Below are 23,368 nucleotides of genomic sequence, written 5' to 3'. Positions count from 1 at the left end.
GTTTTATACCCTTTATTATAACGGTTTTAGGAACACACAGTGCCTTGTAAACAATTTCTAATAACACGTTTGACTCATTTTTAAATAAGTAAAAGTTTGGGGGCGTATTCACCTTGTCTCTTTAGGATCGGCTTCACTCACCGTCCAAGGGTCTTTCCCTTTCTTTATCTCGCACCTATAGTACGAGTATAAATATTTGTTAGTCGGATACACGATCCGGCTTAAGACCTTTAGTCTTATATCTCAATCCTCGATTGAACCTTTAGTTTAAAAGTAAGTTATAAACCTTTAGTTTATATGGAAACCCGACGTTTCTTCTTCTCCAAGAAACGTAATCTTTTTCTTTTATTATTTAAGAATACACTTTATTCAATAAATAATATTTCATAACAAAGAATATTTACATATATACTTACACACATATATATGTTATCATATTATTCAATATCTACTCTTTCATTCATTTATTTGTTATGTTTTCTTTTCTTTTCTTTTATCGAGGTATCGAGTACATCCTCTACTTAAGGCTTAAGCCTTTAATATAATATTGAATTATATTGAATTCATTATAGCGCCTAACCTTAGTGGCGTATAGAAACTCTAGGTACTTGAGCAGCACTCCAACGCCGCTTCAATCTTCTCGAATCGAGGAACACCAAATCTTTAATACTCGTCGACACGCTTTACGAGATCTTTCGCCATTATAACAAAACCTTTGCTCGAATGTGGGTGGCGGGTGGCACAAACTCCAAGAAAACGTTGTTACACAAATGAAGGTTTGGGGCACGCTTAACGATGGATTATGGCACACTTATCGAGGTAAATCTAGAGAGAGAGTAGTGAGATGTGAGAGCAATGTTGGTGTGCAGAAATGAGTTGCCCATGGCCGCTATTTTTAGGCGATATTTTGGATCCCATCGTGTACCGCGATGGGTCCTTTGGGCACCCCGTCGCGTACCGCGACGTAGGGTTGATGTCGCAGAGGGTAGGTCTGCCACGTGTCGACACATGGCAGTCACCGCTCCACGTGGCAACACGTGGCCGCAGGCGTTGCCACGTGGTGACACGTGGCAGCACATAGTGCCACCGTGGGCCACGTGGCACACGTGTCATGCTGTGTCAGGCTCCCCATCGCGTACCGCGATGGGAGTCTCTTCTGACCTGTCGCGTACCGCGATGGGTCAGGAAAATCAGATTTTACAATTTAGACCCTCAACTTTGGAATTTGGCAATTTTAGTCCCTATATACTTTGGAAAGTTGATACTTTGAACTCGAAATTTTCACGTTGTTACATCCTCCCCACCTTGAAACAAATCTCGTCCTCGAGATTGCTTTACTCGAACAAGTGGGAATATTTCTTTCGCATTTCCGATTCTAGTTCCTAAGTATATTCGTGCCCTCTACGCGAGTCCCATTTTACTTTCACTAATTTCAATGTTCTTTTCTTTAACTTCTTTTTTTTTGAATCTTCAATTTGAATTGGACATTCTATGAATTTTAAGTTCTCATTTATTTCAACGTCTTTTAATGGCATAGCCAACGATTCATCGGTCAAACACTTACGCAGATTCGAAACATGGAATACGTCATGTATCCCTTGCATTTCCTCAGGCAGTCGCAAACAGTATGCAACAGTGCCGATTCGTTCGAGTACCTCAAAAGGTCCAACGAATCAAGGACTTAATTTTCCTTTCTTACCGAAGCGAACAACGCCTTTCCAAGGCGAGACTTTTAATAACACTTTGTCACCGATATTGAATTCTAACGGCTTACGACGGATATCGGCGTAATTCTTTTGGCGATCACGTGCCGTCTTAAGTCGTTCTCGGATTTGGAGAATCTTGTCAGTGGTTTCTTGGACTATCTCGGGTCCAGATAATTGACTGTCTCCGGTTTTAGACCAACACACGGGCGTTCTACACTTTCGACCATATAACGCCTCGAATGGTGCAGTTTGAATACTTGCGTGATAACTATTATTGTACGAAAATTCCATTAGGGGCAAGTGGTCATCCCAACTTCCACCAAGATCGATCACACAAGCGCGAAGCATATCTTCCAACGTTTGAATCGTCCTTTCGCTTTGCCCATCGGTTTGTGGATGATAAGTAGTGCTAAGGTTCAACTTTGTACCGAGAGCTTGTTGGAAACTTTTCCAGAAATGAGACGTAAGACGTCTGTCTCGATCAGATATTATAGACAGCGGTACTCCTTGCAAAGCGACAATGGTGTTTACATAGATACGCGCTAATCTATCCATAGAGTACGACTCATTGATGGGAATGAAGTGTGCAGATTTGGTCAAACGATCCACAATTACCCATATTGCATTGTGTTGTCGAGTCGTCTTTGGTAGTTTGGTAATAAAATCCATAGTAATCAACTCCCACTTCCATACGAGAAGTTCGGGTTGCTGTAACATTCCCGAAGGCCTTTGATGTTCAACCTTGACTTTCAAGCAAGTTAAGCATTTCGCAACATGCGAAGCGACATCTCTTTACATCCCGTTCCACCAATAGTTCGCTTTTAGGTTGTGGTGCATTTTATCACTTCCGGGATGCATCATGTATTTCGACTTGTGTGTTTTATTCAAGATTTTCTCACGCAAACCTCCAACGATTGGTACCCAAATCCTTTTTCTGAGTCTTAGGATACCATCGTCTCCCTTGACTAGCGAGTCAATGGTGCCATTGCGTTTTTCATCAGAGATTTGATTTTCATTGATTGCTTGTGTTTGCGCGGATTTGATTTGTTCAAAAAGATCAATTTGGATTTCTAGGCGCAAAGCTCTAACCCTTTTAGGTTTTTCATGCTCTTTACGACTTAAGGCATCGGCCACGACGTTGGCCTTGCCTTCATGATACACAATCTCGCAATCATAATCGTTAAGAGTCTCCATCCATCGCCATTGGCGCATGTTGAGCTCTTTTTGATCAAAGATGTGTTTCAAGCTTTTGTGATCAGTGTACACGATAAATCGTACTCCATAGAGATAGTGCCTCCAAATCTTAAGTGCAAAGATTATGGCGCCTAACTCTAGATCGTGAGTTGTGTAATTCTTTTCGTGTACTTTCAATTGACGAGAGGCGTAAGCAATTACCTTCTTGCGTTGCATTAGTACGCATCCCAAACCGGAGTGGGACGCGTCATTAAAGACTACAAAATCTTCAGTACCTTCTGGCAGAGCCAGTATCGGTGCTTGGGTAATTTTTTGCTTGAGTATGTCGAACGCCTCTTGTTGCTTCGTTCCCCATTCATACTTGATGTTCTTATGAGTTAACGAGGTTAAGGAAACGACGATTCTTGAGAAATTTTCGATGAACCTACGGTAGTAGCCGGCCAAACCTAAGAAACTTCGGATCTCAGTTGGCGACTTTGGGACCTCCCACTTAGTGATAGCTTCAATCTTAGCGGGGTTCACTTGAATACCGTTAACATTGATAATGTGACCAAGAAATTGCACTTCGTGCAACCAGAACTCTCACTTCGAGAACTTGGCGTACAACTTCTCGGTTCTTAGAATTTCCAGTAATGTTTGAAGATGAATTTATAATCGGCCTTTGACTTTGAATAAATAAGTATGTCGTCGATGAATACGATAACCAATTTATCCAAGTAAGGGTTGCAGATACGGTTCATCATATCCATGAACGCGGCCGGAGCATTAGCAAGTCCAAACGGCATAACCGTGAACTCATAATGTCCATACCTTGTTCGGAAAGCAGTCTTTGGGATATCTTTGGATTGGACTTTAAGTTGGTGATAGCCGGAACGAAGATCGATTTTTGAAAAGAAGCTAGCACCTTGAAGTTGATCGAAAAGGTCATCAATACGAGGGATGGATATTGGTTTTTGATTGTAACTTTGTTTAACGCACAATAGTCGACACACATTCTCATGGAACCGTCTTTCTTTTTAACGAATAGAATTGGTGCTCCCCAAGGCGACGAACTTGGTCGAATGAAACCTTTTTCAAGAAGTTCATCGAGTTGTTTCTTTAATTCCTTCATTTCGGTCGGCACTAAGCGATATGGAGCTTTGGCGATTGGAGCAGTACCGGGAATCAGATCGATCCTAAACTCTACTTCACGATCGGGAGGAATGTCGGGGAGTTCATCAGGAAAAACGTCAGAAAAGTCAGAAACGATAGGAACGTCTTTGATTTCTTTTGGCTTAGACTCTTCAGTGACGTAAGCCATGAATGAGAGGCATCCTTGATTTAAACATTTGTTAGACCTAATCATGGAGATTATGCTAACTTGGCCAGCGTCTTTGTCCCCTTCATTTCGAATCGTTCATTTATCGGGGGCTTGAAGTTCAACAGTTTTGCTATTGCAGATGATACGGGCATGGTTATCGGATAACCAATCCATACCAAGTCAATATCAAAACCAGCCAGACTCATGGGTAACAAACAGATAGGTAACAAATAACCGGCTAACAGGATTTTCCGTTTTCAAGAGCTTCAGAGATCTTAACGATTTCACCGCTAGCAGTCTCGACGCTTAGAGTTTTATCTAATTTTACTAATGGTTCATTTAATAGACTACAGAAACTATAATCTATAAAACTCAAATTGGCACCCGAATCAAATAAAACTCTAGCACAGGTGTCCTTGACTAGAAACGTACCGGTTATAATTTATGGCACGTTAGTGGCCCTTTTTGTGTCGAGTACGAAGACTCGAGCGTTTCCTTTCTTGTTTTGACCACTTCCACCCGCACCACCAGCAGCGGGCTTGTTTTTTGGGCACTCAAAACTCATATGGCCCATCTCCTTGCAGTTATAGCAAGTCAATTTTTTTCTTCCAGCAATCAGCAGCATCGTGACCCGTGCGATTGCATGATTCACAAACTTTAAGAGGCGGGGAAAAGTTGCATCGTCCTCTATGATACCTCCTACAAGTCTTGCATTGCGGGGCGTTTGAATTAAATCGGCTTTGGTTCATGTCCTTGCCTTTGAATCTATTATTTCCTCCGCTCGTCCTTCCTTGATTTGTAGTTGCCGTAACCTTCTTGTCTTCTTCTTTGTTACGAACCATGCCGCCCATCAGATAACCGGCCAACTCCATTGCAGAGTCAGCGGTTTGTGGTAAGTGTGACCTTTCCATATCGCGGATTTCCCGCGGAAGTCCCCAAATATATCGCGTGACTTTGCTGGACTCAGGGTTAACCAGCTGGGGAAAAAGGCGACAATACTCATGGAATTTAGTATTGTACTCTCGGAGGTTTGTCCCAACGACCTTGAGATTCAGAAATTTCATTTGAATCTGATCAGCTCGTGCATGGGACAGAACTTTGCCATCAACATAGCTTTAAACTCTTCCCAACTTAAACCATACATCACATCTCTCCCTTTGCTCATCAACAGAGCGTTCCACCACTCCAACACTTCTCCTTTGAACATTAAAGCGGAGTACTGAATCTTCTCTACATCAGAACATGTACTTGTAATCACGATTGTTTCCATCTCCTCAAGCCATCTCACGGTTAAAATGGCTTCTTTGTCACCATGGAACTCTTTTGGTCCATAGTACTTGAAGTCTTTAAAAGAACATTCACTGATTTTTAATTTCTTGAACTCATGTCTAACCCTACCATCGGCGTTAGACTCGTGCACACTCTCTTCGACTCGAAGGGATTAGGACGGGATTTAACGGGTTTAGAAGGATTAACAGATTGAGAATTTCAAGATTGTCTAGAGTGAGATCTATTCATAGATTCTTCCCTCACTGCATCTTTTATCATCTTTTGAATTTTGTTCATGTATTTTTCGGGAATTTCTTCCTCTCGCTCGTTCTCGGGGCCTTTCCCTTTGTCTTTCATTTCTTTTTCTTTACGAGCATTCTCGTTATTATTGCTTTGTTCAGACATTTTCTTTTATCTTTTTCAATTTAGTCTGAAAATTTTAACAACGTTTCTTTCATTAAACACACCTTTTATTACACACACATATATATATATCATAAAAGATATATATATATATATATATTTTCTATTACACATACATATATATATATATCGTTTCAACGATATATATAACTTGTCCTATCATTACATTAGAATGTTTCAAACGTTCTTTATTGTACACACATCACATACAAAACTATTTTACACGTAGTCTCCTCATAACACTTCTTTCCACCATCTTCAATCTTTGAACTTCTTCACTACCTTCGTTAGTTTATTGCATTTACGAATGAGTGTTTCTCCAACCTTCTTCTTTTTCTTTTCTTCCTCGTCTACCTTCTTTCTCCAGTCGTCGGTCTCATGCAATGCACGATCCAGATGTTCCTCATACGATTGCAGGACTATGTTGGGGTATCCGTACTGCGGAGGTGGATCGCGATAACCCAGTGTTACCATCTCGTAATGGTTCCGCGGTTCAGGATACAGAACATAAGTCTGGTCAGATGCAAGGTAGAGGTATGTCTTGGCGGCTTGATTTTGCTCGCGAATTTCATCGGCTTGTTCTTGAATTGAGGGAATTCTCCCTTGAAATAGCGGGAAGCTTGACGAAGCTTGGTTCCTTAGTTGCTACAGATATTGAACATACGGATCGACGAAACCGTAGCTTGGATTTCGGGAAGTGAGTGATCCATTTATTGAGCTTGACCTCTCGTTAGAGTTCTCAGGATGCTCTTCTTCCTTCTCTTCCTCGGACTCCTCCAATGGGTCCTCATAATCTTTTTCCTCATCGGGATCTTCTTCATTATCAGAATCCTCCTCTTCCATTGGTTCCTTTTCTTCCTCCATAGGTTCTTCCTCTTCTTCTGGTTTGTCTTCCTCCATAGGTTGTGGAGTTTCAATGTTCATGGAGGGCATCTTGAAACTTTCGAAAGGCTTCATAATCCTCATCTTGGGCTTTCAGGATGGCCCTTCGTTATTCTTTGGTTGGGAGCTTACTTCATTCATGATGGAGCTTCCGGTCAACCATCGGCATGGGTCGGAATGACACTGCATCCAGTCAGAGGACGGGCTTCGTGGTTCTTCCTTTATGGGTCGGTTCGAAAGGAAGGCGTATGACGGATGTGGATTTGGCGGTACATAACCAGTTGGGAAATATTGTGATACCTCCGTGGGTTGATAAGTTGGGACCTCCGTTGGATGGTATGTTGGTACTTCTGACGGTTGATACATTGGTATAGTTGGTGGATGACAGCTTGAATGCCTCGGTGCCTCTACACTTGGCTTTGGTGGACTATCGGGGATGTCGATCGGGTAGTGCCTACTTCTGGGTTAGTATAGGGGTTTGGACAAGTCTCTTTCCACGTCTTGATCAAAGAACGCTTCGTAGTATCCATCGCTCACGTTGTCTTCAGGGTAGGGTTCGGCTATACCGGCTTCTTTGGCCTTGCGTGTAAAATTCTCCATAAGAGCTTTAAATGATATCTAATATTATAGGTGGTTTAGAATGTATATAGGGATAGAAAGGTTACCAGCCTATCTTATCCTTAAAACAAATAATCAAATAATTTTCCTATACTTGGATCGAAGCTTGGGTATTGTTTTTTGATACCCAATTCGCTAAGATCGATGGCTCTGATACCAAGCCTGTCACACCCCCTTCTAGGGCCTAGGAGTGCGACCCACAAGTTGGTATCGTGTTTGTAAATAATTCAGAGTTGCTTATGTTGCGGAAGACTTATAAAACTTTAAGGATCAAAAGTGTAACACTTATATATATTCAAAAGACGGGAATTATAAAACACCCGTTTAAGTTATTAACAAAAGATTATTTGTTTATGTTATACAAGCCAACATTTTAATCTTGTACAAAAATAATCCAAGCCATCGGATATTAGTACTTCGTCATTTCCAAGCTCTAGCTTTGTTCACCTGCAAAATGTAATAAAATACGTCAGCAACAAATGCTGGTGAACACGGTGACACAAAAATGTTTCTTTTACTTTATTACCCCTCGAGACTACGCCTGCCTCGGCCCAACATGGCTTAGGAATAACAAAGTCAAATAACACATTATAAATATGAGCCTCTATGCTAGGTCACCTCAGCAAACACCGCAGCGTTCGACTTAGTTAAGTACCCGTAAATATACACATAAGGTCGTACTCCCTGCAGGAGAGCATCCTACGACCAAGGGTGGTGCGATCATGCCCATACATCGCATAGTACCACCTATGTAAGGATCCAGACATACGTATACCACAGCCTGAGGGCTAGGTTTTTACCCTTTATTTATAACGGTTTTAGGAACACACAGTTCCTTGTAAACAATTTCTAATAACACGTTTGACTCATTTTTAAATAAGTAAAAGTTTGGGGGCGTACTCACCTCATCTCTTTAGGATCGGCTTCACTAACCGTCCAAGGGTCTTTCCCATTCTTTATCTCGCACCTATAGTATGAGTATAAATATTTGTTTGTCGGATACACGATCCGGCTTTAGACCTTTAGTCTTATATCTCAATCCTCGATTGAACCTTTAGTTCAAAACTTTTTTACTTGAAAACCTTTAGTTTAAAAGTAAGTTATAAACCTTTAGTTTATATAGAAACCCGAAGTTTCTTCTTCTCCAGGAAACGTAATCTTTTTCTTTTATTATTTAAGAATACTCTTTATTCAATAAATAATATTTCATAACAAAGAATATTTACATATATACTTACACACATATATATGTTATCACATTATTCAATATCTATTCTTTCATTCATTTCTTTGTTATGTTTTCTTTTCTTTTCTTTTATCGAGGTATCGAGTATATCCTTGACTTAAGGCTTAAGCCTTTAATACAATATTGAATTATATTGAATTCATCATAACGCCTAACCATAGTGGTGTATAGAAACTCTATGGACTTGAGCAGCACACCAACGCCGCTTCAATCTTCTCGAATCGAGGAACATTAAATCTTTAATACTCGTCGACACGCTTTACGAGATCTTTCGCCATTATAACAACACCTTTGCTCGAATGTGGGTGGCGGGTGGCACAAACTCCAAGAAAACGTTGGTACACAAATGAAGGTTCGGGGCACGCTTAACGATGGATTATGGCACGCTTATCAAGGTAAAGCTAGAGAGAGAGTAGTGAGATGTGAGAGCAATGTTGGTGTGCAGAAATGAGCTGCCCATGGCCGTTATTTATAGGCAATATTTTGGATCCCATTGCGTACCGCGATGGGTCCTTTGGGCACCCCGTCGCGTACCGCGACGTAGGGTTGATGACGCAGAGGGTAGGTCTGCCACGTGTCGACACATGGCAGTCACTGCTCCATGTGGCAACACGTGGCAGCAAGCGTTGCCACGTGGTGACACGTGGCAGCACATAATGCCGCCGTGGTCCACGTGGCACAAGTGTCACGCTGTGTCAGGCTCCCCATCGCGTACCGCGATGGGAGTCTCTTCTGACCTGTCGTGTACCGCGATGGGTCAGGAAAATCAGATTTTACAATTTAGACCCTCAACTTTGGAATTTGGCAATTTTAGTTCCTATACTTTGGAAAGTTGATACTTTGAACTCGAAATTTTCACGTTGTTTCATCAGTAATGGAAATTACCCTTATCCATGGTCCAGAGACCATGGGTCTGTATGCCGACTATTCATCTGGGTATTCACAATTCCATATGGGGTTGTGAATATTTAAATTAAGCCAAAAAGAGCAAACCCTTATAAGTCTATAAACATGATCACAAGAGTACAAAAGTACAAAATTCACTACAGACTTGATCATCCATGTTGTTAGCCATGTGGGGTCCCCTTGCTCGCGTCTCATTACCATTAAGAAACGGACCACAAGGGACACGCTACATGTAAGCCCTACAGATGAAATTTTGCATACTCACCTATGGTGAAGGGTTCGGGGTGTTGCTTGATAACGGAGGTATGTCATGTTGTGGGGAACACTAGCTATAAAATAATTGAACCTTAATCGTATCTAATAGCTGCTTGGTAGACTTTGATGCTTAAGCTTAGGTAGATAAACAATACCCTTGATCGTCTTAGCTATTCATGAAAAAAAAATAGAGCAACAAAAGTTTTAAATCTGCTAATTTTGAGGTTTAAGTCAAGTTTGTCTGGTCTGGTAAAAGCTGAAAATAAGCGGGTCTTAATTGTGTAAACCACTGAGTAAAAATTGTCGGATCATATTTGTCCCGGTAAAGATTAAGGCACGGGTTTAAGTGGACAACAATATCGGTGATCACGGTTTTTGCGTTTTTCTGAGCTTTAAAAATTTAACTATATGTTTGTTAGACTATATTATCCGATTCTGATCCAACTGCATTAGACTTTTTCAGGGACGAAAAAAGAGTAAGTGTGGGGATATTTGATATACGTCTATTTATACATCTTGAATCTCGTGTAAAGTTTTGTTTATTTAATGTTTTGAGTTCGTTTTAGTTCGAGTTTCGTTTATCTTTCTTATTTAAGGTTTTGACTCAAGTTTTATATATTTATCGTGTTTTAACTCTTTCTATCATTTCATGCGAAGTTTATGTTCGTTTTACTCGTCAATGACTACATGATTAGTTCACTTAGATTTTAGATTCGTTTGAGTCGTAGGAGTCTAAGTAGTTTTTCTTTTTATTTGTGTTTTTTTTATAGTCTGTTTTGAGTCGTAGGAGTTAGGTTAATATAGTTTAGTTTAATTGTTTTAAATTAGTTTAGTTTTTTTTAATACTTTTTTTTTACTACTATTTGGTGCTCGTGATCCTTTTCTGTTTAAGTTTATCTTTGTAGTGATCTTCATGGATTGTTACTACGGGGCCAGAGCTGAAGAAAATCCTCATAAAGATCAAAAATACAGGCAATTATGGACCACCTAGATAAAAATAGCTACCAGCCTAAATTCTGCGTGGTGTATGATAGGATGGGGAATATTATCGGTTGTAAAGACTCATCTGGCGCAATGATGGATCACATACCACATCCAGAAGAGATATTATACGATTTGTTACGTGTCATCCATAGTATTAATCCAAAAGCACCACTTTCAGATATCATGAATGATTTCCGGTCGGGCTTAAAATATCAAATACAATTTAATGATCCGATGATCGAGTCTGAGGATGTTGGATTGCAGGATAAGACAGATGAGTGTATTCCCTCTCGGGAAGACGAGTTTAGGGATGAATTTGGTGAAGATTTGGTGGGTTCAGGCGATGTGGATGAGAGTGATTGTAACCCCGAAAGAGATCTTAAGGAGCTTGAAGTTTTGTTATTCGGGGAGCCGGTTAAGAAACTAACGGTCAAAGAGGAATTACAAGAGATATCCGAAGAATTTAAGAATAAAGAACTGCATCTGATTGTGAAAGATCATCCACGTCTACACGGTAAAGCGATATGTTTTTAGAAATAGTTGTTCGTGGATCGCCACGTAAATCAAGAGCCCCAAGAAGGAAGATATTCGGGCTCGGGAATCAAAGTGTGCCGAACTGGTCATATTCTCAGAATTTTAATAATAGGTGGATCGAGCTAAATGCGTATTTATGGGCCTATATGAGTTTGAAAATTAGTTTCTTCCCAACTAATTGTAAGAGGAGAGTGTTGAGGAGAACTGATGGGAAGAGGATCAAGGAGAAGCCTCCTGATTGAGGTTTTGGGAGTAGGTCTGGCTGAAGACTTTTTGTAAACTTAGCGCTTCCCGGGTGGCAACCCGGTTGTTCTAGGGTTGCTTATGAGATGGTTGACGGGATATGATTTTAAACAAGTGTGGGGATGGAGTAGCAGTGGAGCCGTATACTTTATGTTTTATTTATTATTTGCTGCTAATTATTCATGATTTATTTGTCGGTTGATGTGAAGTACTTTAATTGCTTAATATCTATCATTATGATAAGATATATTTTTAGACATGTTTATTTGTTTTGATTGGTCGCTTACGTTCGTGAAAAAAGGAGTTACCATTTGCTGAGCACGTTCGTAGTTGGAGGGCATTCATGGAAGAAAACTTTGGCATCATGTTTCATGCGCATATTACCAGCTAAGTCTTTTCCTTTATCTAGCTTGTTAACCTTTTGCTTTTGCTTTTTTTTTTTTAGGTTTTTAGTTTTTTTTTTTTTTGTAGTCCGACTTTATTTTTAATTTTATTTTTATTTTGAGTCGTACTTATCCTTTCATTGAGGACAATGCATAATTTAAGTGTGGGGATAAGATATTTGAGTCGTAGTTTGTTTTTGCTTTAAAAAAAATTGAAAAATGTTTAAAAATGTCCCTTTAATATAGTTTTTTTTTTTGCGTTAAAGTGGGAGATAATGATGTTTATCGGAAATTGGTTTTTCAAGCTACTAATAATATGAGATAAATAAAAGAAAGCGCACTTAACTTGGGATGCGTCGGTAGGCTCAGCCTTGAAAATGAAAGGGCAATTTGATAAAATGGGTCGGAAATCTCTTGTGGGTAAAGCGTTTTGTCCGTAGAAAATAAGTAATGAAAGGTCAGCCATACTCAAGCCTCAATTCTTGGTATGAAAAGTGAAATATTATAAAGTTTGAAAAGTTTAAAAAACAATTGAATACGTTATCATATGATGCATGAGTAGGTTTAACATTAGAGTATGTCGTGTAGCCTGTGATATAAATCTTAAAACTGCTAGTTTAGTGTTTTACACCTCATCGGCGTATGGTTTTATAACCTTAAATCTTGTATTGATGGGATGCTTCGGGTCCGGAGACCATGGGTCTGTATGCCGACTATTCATCTGGGTATTCATAATTCCAAATGGGGTTGTGAATATTTAAATTAAGCCAAAAAGAGCAAACCCTTATAAGTCTATAAACATGATCACAAGAGTACAAAAGTACAAAATTCACTACAGACTTGATCATCCATGTTGTTAGCCATGTGGGGTCCCCTTGCTCGCGTCTCATTACCATTAAGAAACGGACCACAAGGGACACGCTACATGTAAGCCCTACAGATGAAATTTTGCATACTCACCTATGGTGAAGGGTTCGGGGTGTTGCTTGATAACGGAGGTATGTCATGTTGTGGGGAACACTAGCTATAAAATAATTGAACCTTAATCGTATCTAATGGCTGCTTGGTAGACTTTGATGCTTAAGCTTAGGTAGATAAACAATACCCTTGATCGTCTTAGCTATTCATGAAAAAAAAATAGAGCAACAAAAGTTTTAAATCTGCTAATTTTGAGATTTAAGTCAAGTTTGTCTGGTCTGGTAAAAGCTGAAAATAAGCGGGTCTTAATTGTGTAAACCACTGAGTAAAAATTGTCGGATCATATTTGTCCCGGTAAAGATTAAGGCACGGGTTTAAGTGGACAACAATATCGGTGATCGCGGTTTTTGCGTTTTTCTGAGCTTTAAAAATTTAACTATATGTTTGTTAGACTATATTATCCGATTCTGATCCAACTGCATTAGACTTTTTTAGGGACGATAAAAGAGTAAGTGTGGGGATATTTGATATATGTCTATTTATACATCTTGAATCTCGTGTAAAGTTTTGTTTATTTAATGTTTTGAGTTCGTTTTAGTTCGAGTTTCGTTTATCTTTTATTATTTAAGGTTTTGAGTCAAGTTTTATATATTTATCGTGTTTTAACTCTTTCTATCATTTCATGAGAAGTTTATGTTCGTTTTACTCGTCAATGACTACATGATTAGTTCACTTAGAGTTTAGATTTGTTTTCATGTAGATGGTGGCTTTGGAGTCAAGGAAAATAAGTTCTAGAAGTTTCTCATCGTTACTTGGAGTTCAAGAAAGGGGCCTAACATGAATAAACAAGAAATTATTGCAAAAAAAGAAAATTCACCCTAGGGGGCGCCGCGCCGCGCCTAGGCAAAAGGTAATTTGCCGTCTCAGGCGCCTAGGCCTTTCTGGTCACTCGTTTTTGCAAGTCCAAGCCCATTCTGCGTTCTATATATACATCTTTATAACCAATCCGAATCTACAACTTTTGGCCGCCGATTTTGAGTCAAAAACCAAGGGTTTGAAGGTGATTTGAAGCTAGGAACCAAGGAGGATTGAGAGAGCTTTCATCCGGGTGTTCGAGGATCAATCGCAAAGGGTTTTATCGCTCTAACTTTCGTTCCTTGTTCATTATTCTTGATGTCTTTCCTCTTTGTTTTTAAGACTTGTTTAGGATTGTTTTTAATAATGATTCTAGGCTAGACTTCATGTCTACCTAGGTTTGATGAACATGTTTGAGACTTGATTCTTGCTTTGGACTATTTTTTGATTATGGATTTCGTTATTTAATAGTAAAGACTTGATTTTGTTTTCAAGATGCGTAAAAGTATTTGTTATCTTGATTGATTGTTAACTATTGCTTCACATGGATATTTTATCCATTGATTGTGTTCTTAGATTCAGGGTTCATGTTTAATCTTTACTTGGTGTTTTGATTATTATGGTTGAATAGGCCTATTAGATCATAGAATCTTGTTGATAGTTGGTTAGGGTTTTAAATGTTTTGCTAAATTCTGATAGCTATAAGGTGAGGAGTTGTTCGTGTGTCTTGGTCAATTGCATGCTAGGATAGATTGTGACAATATTCTTGCTTATTGTGTTGATCCATGTTCATGATGTCATGTTAGTTTATCAAGTTATCTAACGTTTAATATTTCGTAAGATGCTTGCTATAGATACTATTAATTAACCCTAATTGATGACTTTGCGGAAATCAATAATACTGATTGCTTAATAATCTAATAGTTGTTCTTTGGGATTTCACTTGATTCACTCAAGGGTCCTTAGGGTTTTGTTAGATGAATATGTTTTAGAAATCAGTTTCCATAATCATGATATTTGTCCATTGCTTGATGATTGTTGATACATGGGATTCTTACCTAGGTAGAGTCCTTCTCTGATTGGTTTTGATCTCGTGATTAATTGCTTGTTTCTCGTTTACTTGTTTATTTGCTTTCTTAGTTTAATCTTAGTTTATTATTAGTTTAAAAACCCCCCTTAAAACATTAATAATAAATAGTCGTGTCGTAAGTCGAGTCTAATTAGTTAATTAACGTAATTTATAGAGTCCTGTGGGTTCGATATTCCGGACATACTTAGCTTAGTACAATTGACCGGTTCACTTGCCGGTGTTTTGTTTAGTTGAGTCTTAGGTCTTGTTTTTATTACTTGTTTAATTTAGTTAATATTTATTGACTGTTTTTAGCACATCAGAACCCGTTATCAACACAAGAGACGAGGAAAGGGAAACTAAGTGAGACGAACGGTATCAAGTTGATCACGCTATTCAAGCTGCCATTGCTCACACTGTAGCTACTACAATGAAGAGTCTTCATCCAGAAAAGTCTTCTGGAAGTCATGTTGGAACCACTATGAAGACGAGGGAGAGTAGTAAGTAGATGATGCGACTTAGAAAGGTGACTCAAGCGAAGTCAGGTCTGTGATAGTTGGTAAGAAAGAGAAGGATCATGGTGGGTGCATTTACAGGGTGTTCAAGGCTTGTGATCCACCAAAATTGACTGGTATGGGTGATACAATCGCTACTCTCCAATGGATAACTGTTGTGGGCAAAGTATTCCGAATTAGCGAATGCCGTCTTGATCAAGCATGGGATTTTCTACCCAGTCGTTCGGCGATGAAGCCCTGTACTGGTGGGAGACTGTTGAACAAAGAAAGACCCATATGAGATTAAAGCTATGTGGTGGAATGATCTAAAGGAGATGGTAATGAAGCGTGTCTGTGGAATGCTGAGGTAGAGAGGTGAATTGATGTGGCGTATATGAAAAAGTGTTATGTTTTTCAAAAGTTTAGTTTACACAATGTATAGTTTTAAATTTATAAAAATGATTATTATCTTAACTAAACCACACACAAATAGGCAAGTGTCCCTATCATATATGTAGTAAAGTATAGGTAAGAACCAATTATCAATCCACGAAGTGAATATCATAATAGTTTTGGTTTTGATAAGTTAATTTAGACATGAATTAAAAACATAAGTTGAAAGACAATAATTCTGGGTTTTTATAATTGTTTAGATAGAAGATCAAAGATTAAAGTGTGTCATCTTGGTTCAAAATCCTCTTAACTTTTGTTTAACAATGAATTGATAAACATGTGATATAAGATTGCTACGTTGATTAAATGTGGGAATAACACCTTATTCTATGTCATGTTATTCCATGATAATTAAGAAAGATATACGCATAACTTCATGATCTTCACGAAAAGATCATTTTATGTAAGCAAGTGGTTTATGATAGATGTTTATAAAATAACTCACTTTAAAGATGTGACAATCCCTTAAATTACTAAGTGATTTTTCCTTGACACTTTAGTAAAAATAACCCTTGTATTATACATAAAATATCAATTAAGATTAGTTAAGTTGTAAAGGATTAACCTTAAAGTACCTAGTATAAAGCCGCACAATCCTTGAGCAACTATAGAACTCAGATAATAACCACCCAAGAGTTGTTAAAATTGGTTATGTTGCACACTCACTTAATGAGTAATTAAACGATTTTAGGGGATCGACATCAACAATCCGTTTCCACAAACATTGTTGATAGTTCCCATTTTAAAATGATTAATCATAACTAATATCCCACTTGGTCCATCTCAATATTAGGATTCACGTTTTTTCCCCAACCAAGCCTTGATAAGAATGACAATTCCTCGATTTATCATCTGGCTCAAAACATGGCATCTCATTTAAAGATTCTTAATTTAATAACCATGTCCTCACAAGAGTGGCAGTTCCCCGGCTTATCTTCAAGCTCTGAACTTGATGTCTATTTCAAGATTCACCAAGGCCTTATAAGACTAGCAATTTCTCAGCTTATCCTCAAGCTTGGCACTAGGGTATCTTATAAGGGTATTTTAATATCCTCATTGAAAAGTCATCGAATCGTTCAGGATCGACATGAAATATAGCTGTCACATCTTCACCTCGACATCATCATTATTAAACGACGTATCCCGAGACGGGATACTCGTGTCAAATCTGACCTCATTGTCATCAATAACCTCAACATCCTCCTCATTCTCCAAAACATCCAACTCCTTGACATTGAACCCAAGTAGTAACGAGATTTGATCTCTGAATAACGAATAATCAACAAGTTCTCCTTGGTCGATCTCATCAGCATTAACATGCTCATGAAAACACCACGTACGTTGTCCATAAATAGAACTGTATTGGCCTTTACCGACTCAAAACTGCCTATCACCACCCTCAGTACCACCACTAGCAGACGCACCTGTCATTTTTTGCTGCTCACCACCACTTGTACCAGCAGCAGAGTCCTTGCCATCATCATTTCCTTTCAAATTCTTAAACATATCATCTTTGCACATAAGTTGAAGGATGACGTCTTCTTGTTCTTTAATTTTTCAACCTGGCTTTGATACCACTTGAAAAACCTATTACGGTCGTGAAAAATTTCAATTCATACTTAATGGATTTAGTTCTATGATATATTAACGGGTGATTGAATGGTGTGTTATACTTTAAGTGGAGTGTGTGTGTTGAGAAAGTAATTGGACAGCGTAATGGATTGTAATAATATAATTCACACTTGTCTTAAATTAAGATCAGGGACATGGCGATATATAGAAAAATATACCCATTCATTATACATTCCAATAATGAATGGGATCCATTCGTCTTCATTCCCTAATACTAACTTATAGTATAACGAATGACTCATTTGTTATACCTCATTTGTAAAAACATCCTTCATAAATGGTACGATAAAATAACATATAGGCTCATTCGTTAAGTTGAACGTTCGGATAAGATTCTTAGTAATCTCAATTTCATGACCAGCCACCGTGGCCTCAATCCTCCTTCCAATTACAACATCCTCCAACTGAGCTGTATTCCAGCCACCGTGGCCTCAATCCTCCTTCCAATTTCATGACCAGTAACATATTAAAGAATAATCAGAACATGAATGTCATGCATTAACACAATTAGAATAACATAATGTTTAACCAAGACTATTTATGCAGAATCTATCATGTCCTAAGCACATCATGATATAAAATTATCCACCATACTCAAAATATCAGATAACCATACAAATTCAACATTTGAAATCATATGTAGACACACTTATCAAGATATCATTAAGAGTTACTGAAATCAAACCTAATCATCATAGACACCAAATTCACACATATAATCATTCAAAGCACATATCAGTTAAGCGGAAACACAAAAATCTTTGCCTCGTTAGTAGTGCGGTTGATCTCATCTTTCATTTGGACCGAGAGTGTGGATGCATGATCCTCCGCCTGTTTCTTCTCCTTGGTCATTTTGGAGAGAGCCTTATCTTTAGCAGCATCCATAGACCTTATCCCAGCAAGGGTCTCCTCATATTCTCCAAATATCCTCTCGAGGTGGCCTCGAGTAGAGTTCACGGCTTGTATAAGAAAATAAGAGTAGATCAGAAGAATCCTTAATCTGTCGACGAAGGTTAAGAGAATAAATGATCCTTACGACGGTCAGCATCTCGAACAACTGTTTCTCGGTATCAAAGGGGTTCTCTGGATATGAGATCTTCTTCCTCTTAGCTCCTGACTCGGCTCGGGTGGTAACTGGACGAGGTTCAGATATCGGAGTGGACTTGGAGGTCTCCTTTTTTGCAAACATACAATCGATATCTTCGAGTGAGAACTTGGATGCGGATTTCCCTCACTTCTGAGCACCTGTAAACAAGGATCCACAGATAAGTTTGCAATTATATTTTTATAATTATTGAAATTAGCTTTAAAGATACTTACTTGACATGTTTGATTCTTAATATGACTCCTGAAAAGCTTCAATAAACCTAGCTTGAAATGTTCTGATTGTAGGATCCAGTGCCAAAAATTTCTTGATTCTCTCTTCGACTCCAGGCAGATCAGACAGCAAACCAAAGTTTTCAACTACACAAGCAATGAAAATTATTAATAAAAGAATCGAATATCCTACCTTGGTTACCTAAGGTTCCTAGATCCTACCCTTTCGGATCCACTTTTTGGGAAGGTCGGGTCCACCCGGAATGGAATCCCTTTTTACGAAGAAAAATTGATTCTTCCAGAATGTGTCATTCTGAGTAACCTTGGAGATGGGAATCACTTGACGAGTTTTCGATTTGAAAACAAAACATTTGGAACCGTGGGTAACCAGGTTGTACAGGTATGCTAACTCCGCTAAGCCGAACTCGACACCCTCCTCGTCGATTATCCTCTCTGTGGTGTGAAAGACTCTCCATAACATCGGCATGGTTTGGACGTAACTGATTCTTGTCAAGGTGAAGAATCTTTGGGTAAAATCAGGAAAGGGATACTTGAATCCCATAAGGAAGCGTTGGGCCGGAAAACAAACCCAGTTCGTTGATACGCAATCGCTGCGGGCTGTAGAATCGAAGGGTCGAAAAACGGTGTTGGCCGGGAAAAGAGAACGGATATTATCAATCTCCGGATCCGTAAACTTACAGATCTAGAAAGACGGGACTTGGAGGATGCCTTGTGAGTAGAGTTCATCGAGGTCGGTATGCTCAGAAGAGGAAGAGGATACAGAAATAGAAGACTTGATCGAAAGAAAATGTAAAGAAGAGAAAGAAGGATACCTGAGTGATGGTTGGATGTGTTGTTATAAGAGGGTTATGATCGACGCATATATAGGCGGCGTATAATAACTCCCTGATGCACGTCTAATCACCTTCTTTTTTACATGGATTTGAAATTCAAAATGACAGCTGTGATACACAATCACCCGCCATTTTTGGGGCAATTGTTAGGGCATGAATTTTATGCTGAGGATCCATTATTCTTGACTATCTTGTGGATAGATTATCCTTGAGATCTGTTTCAAGTTATGAAGGATCAATGATCCTGGGTATTATTTGTTTACTAATGATTGTATTTGAATGGTGATGTGTTAGCTAGGTATAACGACTTTATGACTCGGTCTACCTTAAACTTCGCTACTGGAATCTCCCAAGCACGTGGTCACTGAACGTTGGAGGAGTTGTGGACGAGTGGCGGGTTTTTAGGAGAGGTTGTTTGTTGATATTTTCTTTATAAACATTGAGATGATGATCGATTAGGACTCACTTGTATTCTCACACACACTTTGAGTAGAACTGATAATTCTCTCTACACACTAGTATTCATTGTAACATCGATCACAATCTCCAAACACTTGTAACCCTTTTTGTGATAAATAAATTAGTGATAGATGAGTTGATCACCCGGGGTTTTTTTCTTTTAATCTGAATAAGATCAAAGGGTTTTTCCTCGCAACAAATTACAGCGTTCATTTCATTTTTGTTAATACAAACGATATTATTAGCATAGCACTATACCTCACTTAACGAATTTGGATACGTTATCCTTAGCAGATTTTTATCCAAAACAATAATAATAATAATAATAATAATAATAATAATAATAATATATCATAGAACCTTAAAAAATTAACGGAAAAACCTAATTAATAAAGAACTATGAATCTTTAATAGTTAACAAAGGCCAATCTTAAATATAGAACAAAAGCCAATCAATTTTAGGTATACAAATAGATTAGGGGCAATGATACAACTTACTTATTGAATTCGATTTGAAATTAGCATAATAAGAAAAAGGATTCAAAATTAGTGCATAGTTAATGTGTTGCTGAAGCGACGAAATCGCACCATGAAATCGTTGATAGAAATGTAAGGTTTTGCAATTGTGAAGATAGAGAAAGACTTTCAATCCACCATGCCATTCGCTCAGTTTTCTCCTTGTTTCAATCCACACTAGCGATAAGGTGAGTGTGAGAGGGGTCAGGGAGTAAATGAAACAATCTGGTGGCTTGAGAGGGGGAGAGGAGTAACCAAAGTGCGACACGTAGGATATTAAGGGTTTCGTTCGTATTATGGGGTTATTTTATATTACTCGTTTCTAATCTATACTATATATAATGCATGAGACATTAGTATTCTCACACACACTTTGAGTAGAACTGATAATTCTCTCTACACACTAGTATTCATTGTAACATCAATCACAATCTCTAAAAACTTGTAACCCTTTTTGTGATTAATAAATTGGTGATCGATGAGTTGTCATCACCCGGGGTTTTTTTCTTTTGATCTGAATAAGATCAAAGGGTTTTTCCTCGCAACAAATTACAGTGTTCATTTCACTTTTGTTAATACAAACGATATTATTAGCATAGCACTATACCTCAGTTTAACGAACTTGGATACGTTATCCTTAGCAGATTTTTATCCAAAACAATAATAATAATAATAATAATAATAATAATAATAATAATAATAATAATAATAATAATAATAATAATATAATAGAACCTTAAATACTTAATGGAAAAACCTAATTAATAAAGAACTATGAATCTTTAATAGTTAACAAAGGCCAATCTTAAATATAGAACAAAAGCCAATCAATTTTAGGTATACAAATAGATTAAGGGCAATGATACAACTTACTTATTGAATTCGATTTGAAATTAGCATAATAAGAAAAAGAATTCAAAATTAGTGCATAGTTAATGTGTTGCTGAAGCGACGAAATCTCACCATGTAATCGTTGATAGAAATGTAAGGTTTTGCAATTGTGAAGATAGAGAAAAACTTTCAATCCACCATGCCATTCGCTCAGTTTTCTCCTTGTTTCAATCCACACTAGCGATAAGGTGAGTGTGAGAAGGGTCAGGGAGTAAATGAAACAATCTGGTGGCTTGAGAGGGGGAGGGGAGTAACCAAAGTGCGACACGTTGGATATTAAGGGTTTCGTTCGTATTATGGGGTTATTTTATATAACTCGTTTCTAATCTATACTATATATAATGCATGAGACATGGGAAAATTAAGAAACCTCGTTTTAAGTAATTTACAACTTTTAATGTCTAAGGTACACCTTATATAGCATGTAAGATAAGGACAAACTTGTCCACTAAAAAATCTGTCTTAAAATAGTTACAACATTGCCCCCACAACTTTACTCAACTTTTATAAATTTAAGAAATAGTTACTACTTTGGACCTTATCTTTACCCATATATACCTTTTAATTTTTATTGTAAATAACTTCCCACCAACGATTTTCCAACGGCCATAACTTTTTCACACGTTAATATTTTTTTATAAATTGCACCTTAAAAATAACCACTTTATTGTCTTTAATTTGGGTATGGTATTGCTATAATTTTTCAAATAAGAAAAATTAACATATTACGTATGGGTTTTCACAATTTGGTTTTAATGGTTGTAAGTTATACCATGAGCCAAACCATTGGTTCGATTTTTTGTTATTGATAACTGAAATTTAACCGTTGAAACTTTAAACTGAATAGTTACTAATGGTTTGGTTTCACACATTGAGCTTCAGTAATAAGTTTATCGTCCGGTTTTATATGGCGAATTTTCTTTATATACCATTAACAAAAATCGTTTTCTATGGTTTGAACATTCGGAAACCGGCTAACCAAAAGTGATGATTGGTTAAAACGTTTTCAAGGTTTCAAACGAACCTTTAACATCCACAATTGTTACATGATTACTATGATTGTTGTTTCCCGTCGTATCGCGCGGGTACCCGTCTAGTATGTATATATATAAATATATATAGGTATATATATATATATATAATTTTAATTTTATGTATTGTAAAGAAGTTAATAATTATATACTTAGGATTTATTGATGAAAATTGTTAAATAAATAAATAAGATGTTATAACCCGGTTTAAAAGTTATATATGAGTTTGGTAAAACCCATGACCCACTTCTTTTTTTAATATACAATTGTTTTTAATTATAAATCATATGTTTTAAAAAACAAAATAAGACAAAATGGCAAAACTAGTCCTTTATGTTTGCACGTTTTTTCATTAGACGTCATTTGGCAAAAGAAATGTCAAAAAAACATCCTTTATGCTTAAAAACAATATCACGTGACACTAAACTCGTTAATTTTCCTCGTTAAATCTAGTCAAATGAACCCCACTTGAGGGCAATAGTGTCTTTTCTCATCCTTCATTCATTTCCCCTTAATTAAAAAAAAAGATATATGTTAAATTAACCAATTTTTTTTCTTTCTATCCAATCAATCTCTCTCTCTCTCTCTCTCTCTCTCTGAGAAGAACTTAATGAGCCAAAACACTACCTTTTTAGCCACCACCACCACCTCCACCCGGGTTGCCACTGCTACCACCGTCCAAGACAACTGTCTTTTCTCATCCATCACCGTTTTTCTCTCCACCATATTCAACATGTTTCAGATCTGAGAACGAGAATGAGTGGCTGAAAAAGGGGTTTTGGATTTGAGATGAGAATATATATCTGAGAGTTCCAGGGGTTGAAAAGGTGAGAGGGGTGATGATAATGGTCGGAGATTTTCATGTAATGCTCTACCCTTCTCCTATCACCGACTACCCCACCACCGCCGTCTCCGACAACACTGCCGTATCCTATT

The sequence above is a fragment of the Bidens hawaiensis genome, unplaced genomic scaffold (assembly GCF_021521415.1).
Source record: "Bidens hawaiensis isolate Kalapana, Puna unplaced genomic scaffold, B.hawaiensis_p1.1 tig00003983_1, whole genome shotgun sequence".
NCBI classification, from domain to species: Eukaryota; Viridiplantae; Streptophyta; class Magnoliopsida; order Asterales; family Asteraceae; genus Bidens; species Bidens hawaiensis.
Note: the sequence above shows the minus strand (reverse complement) of the source record.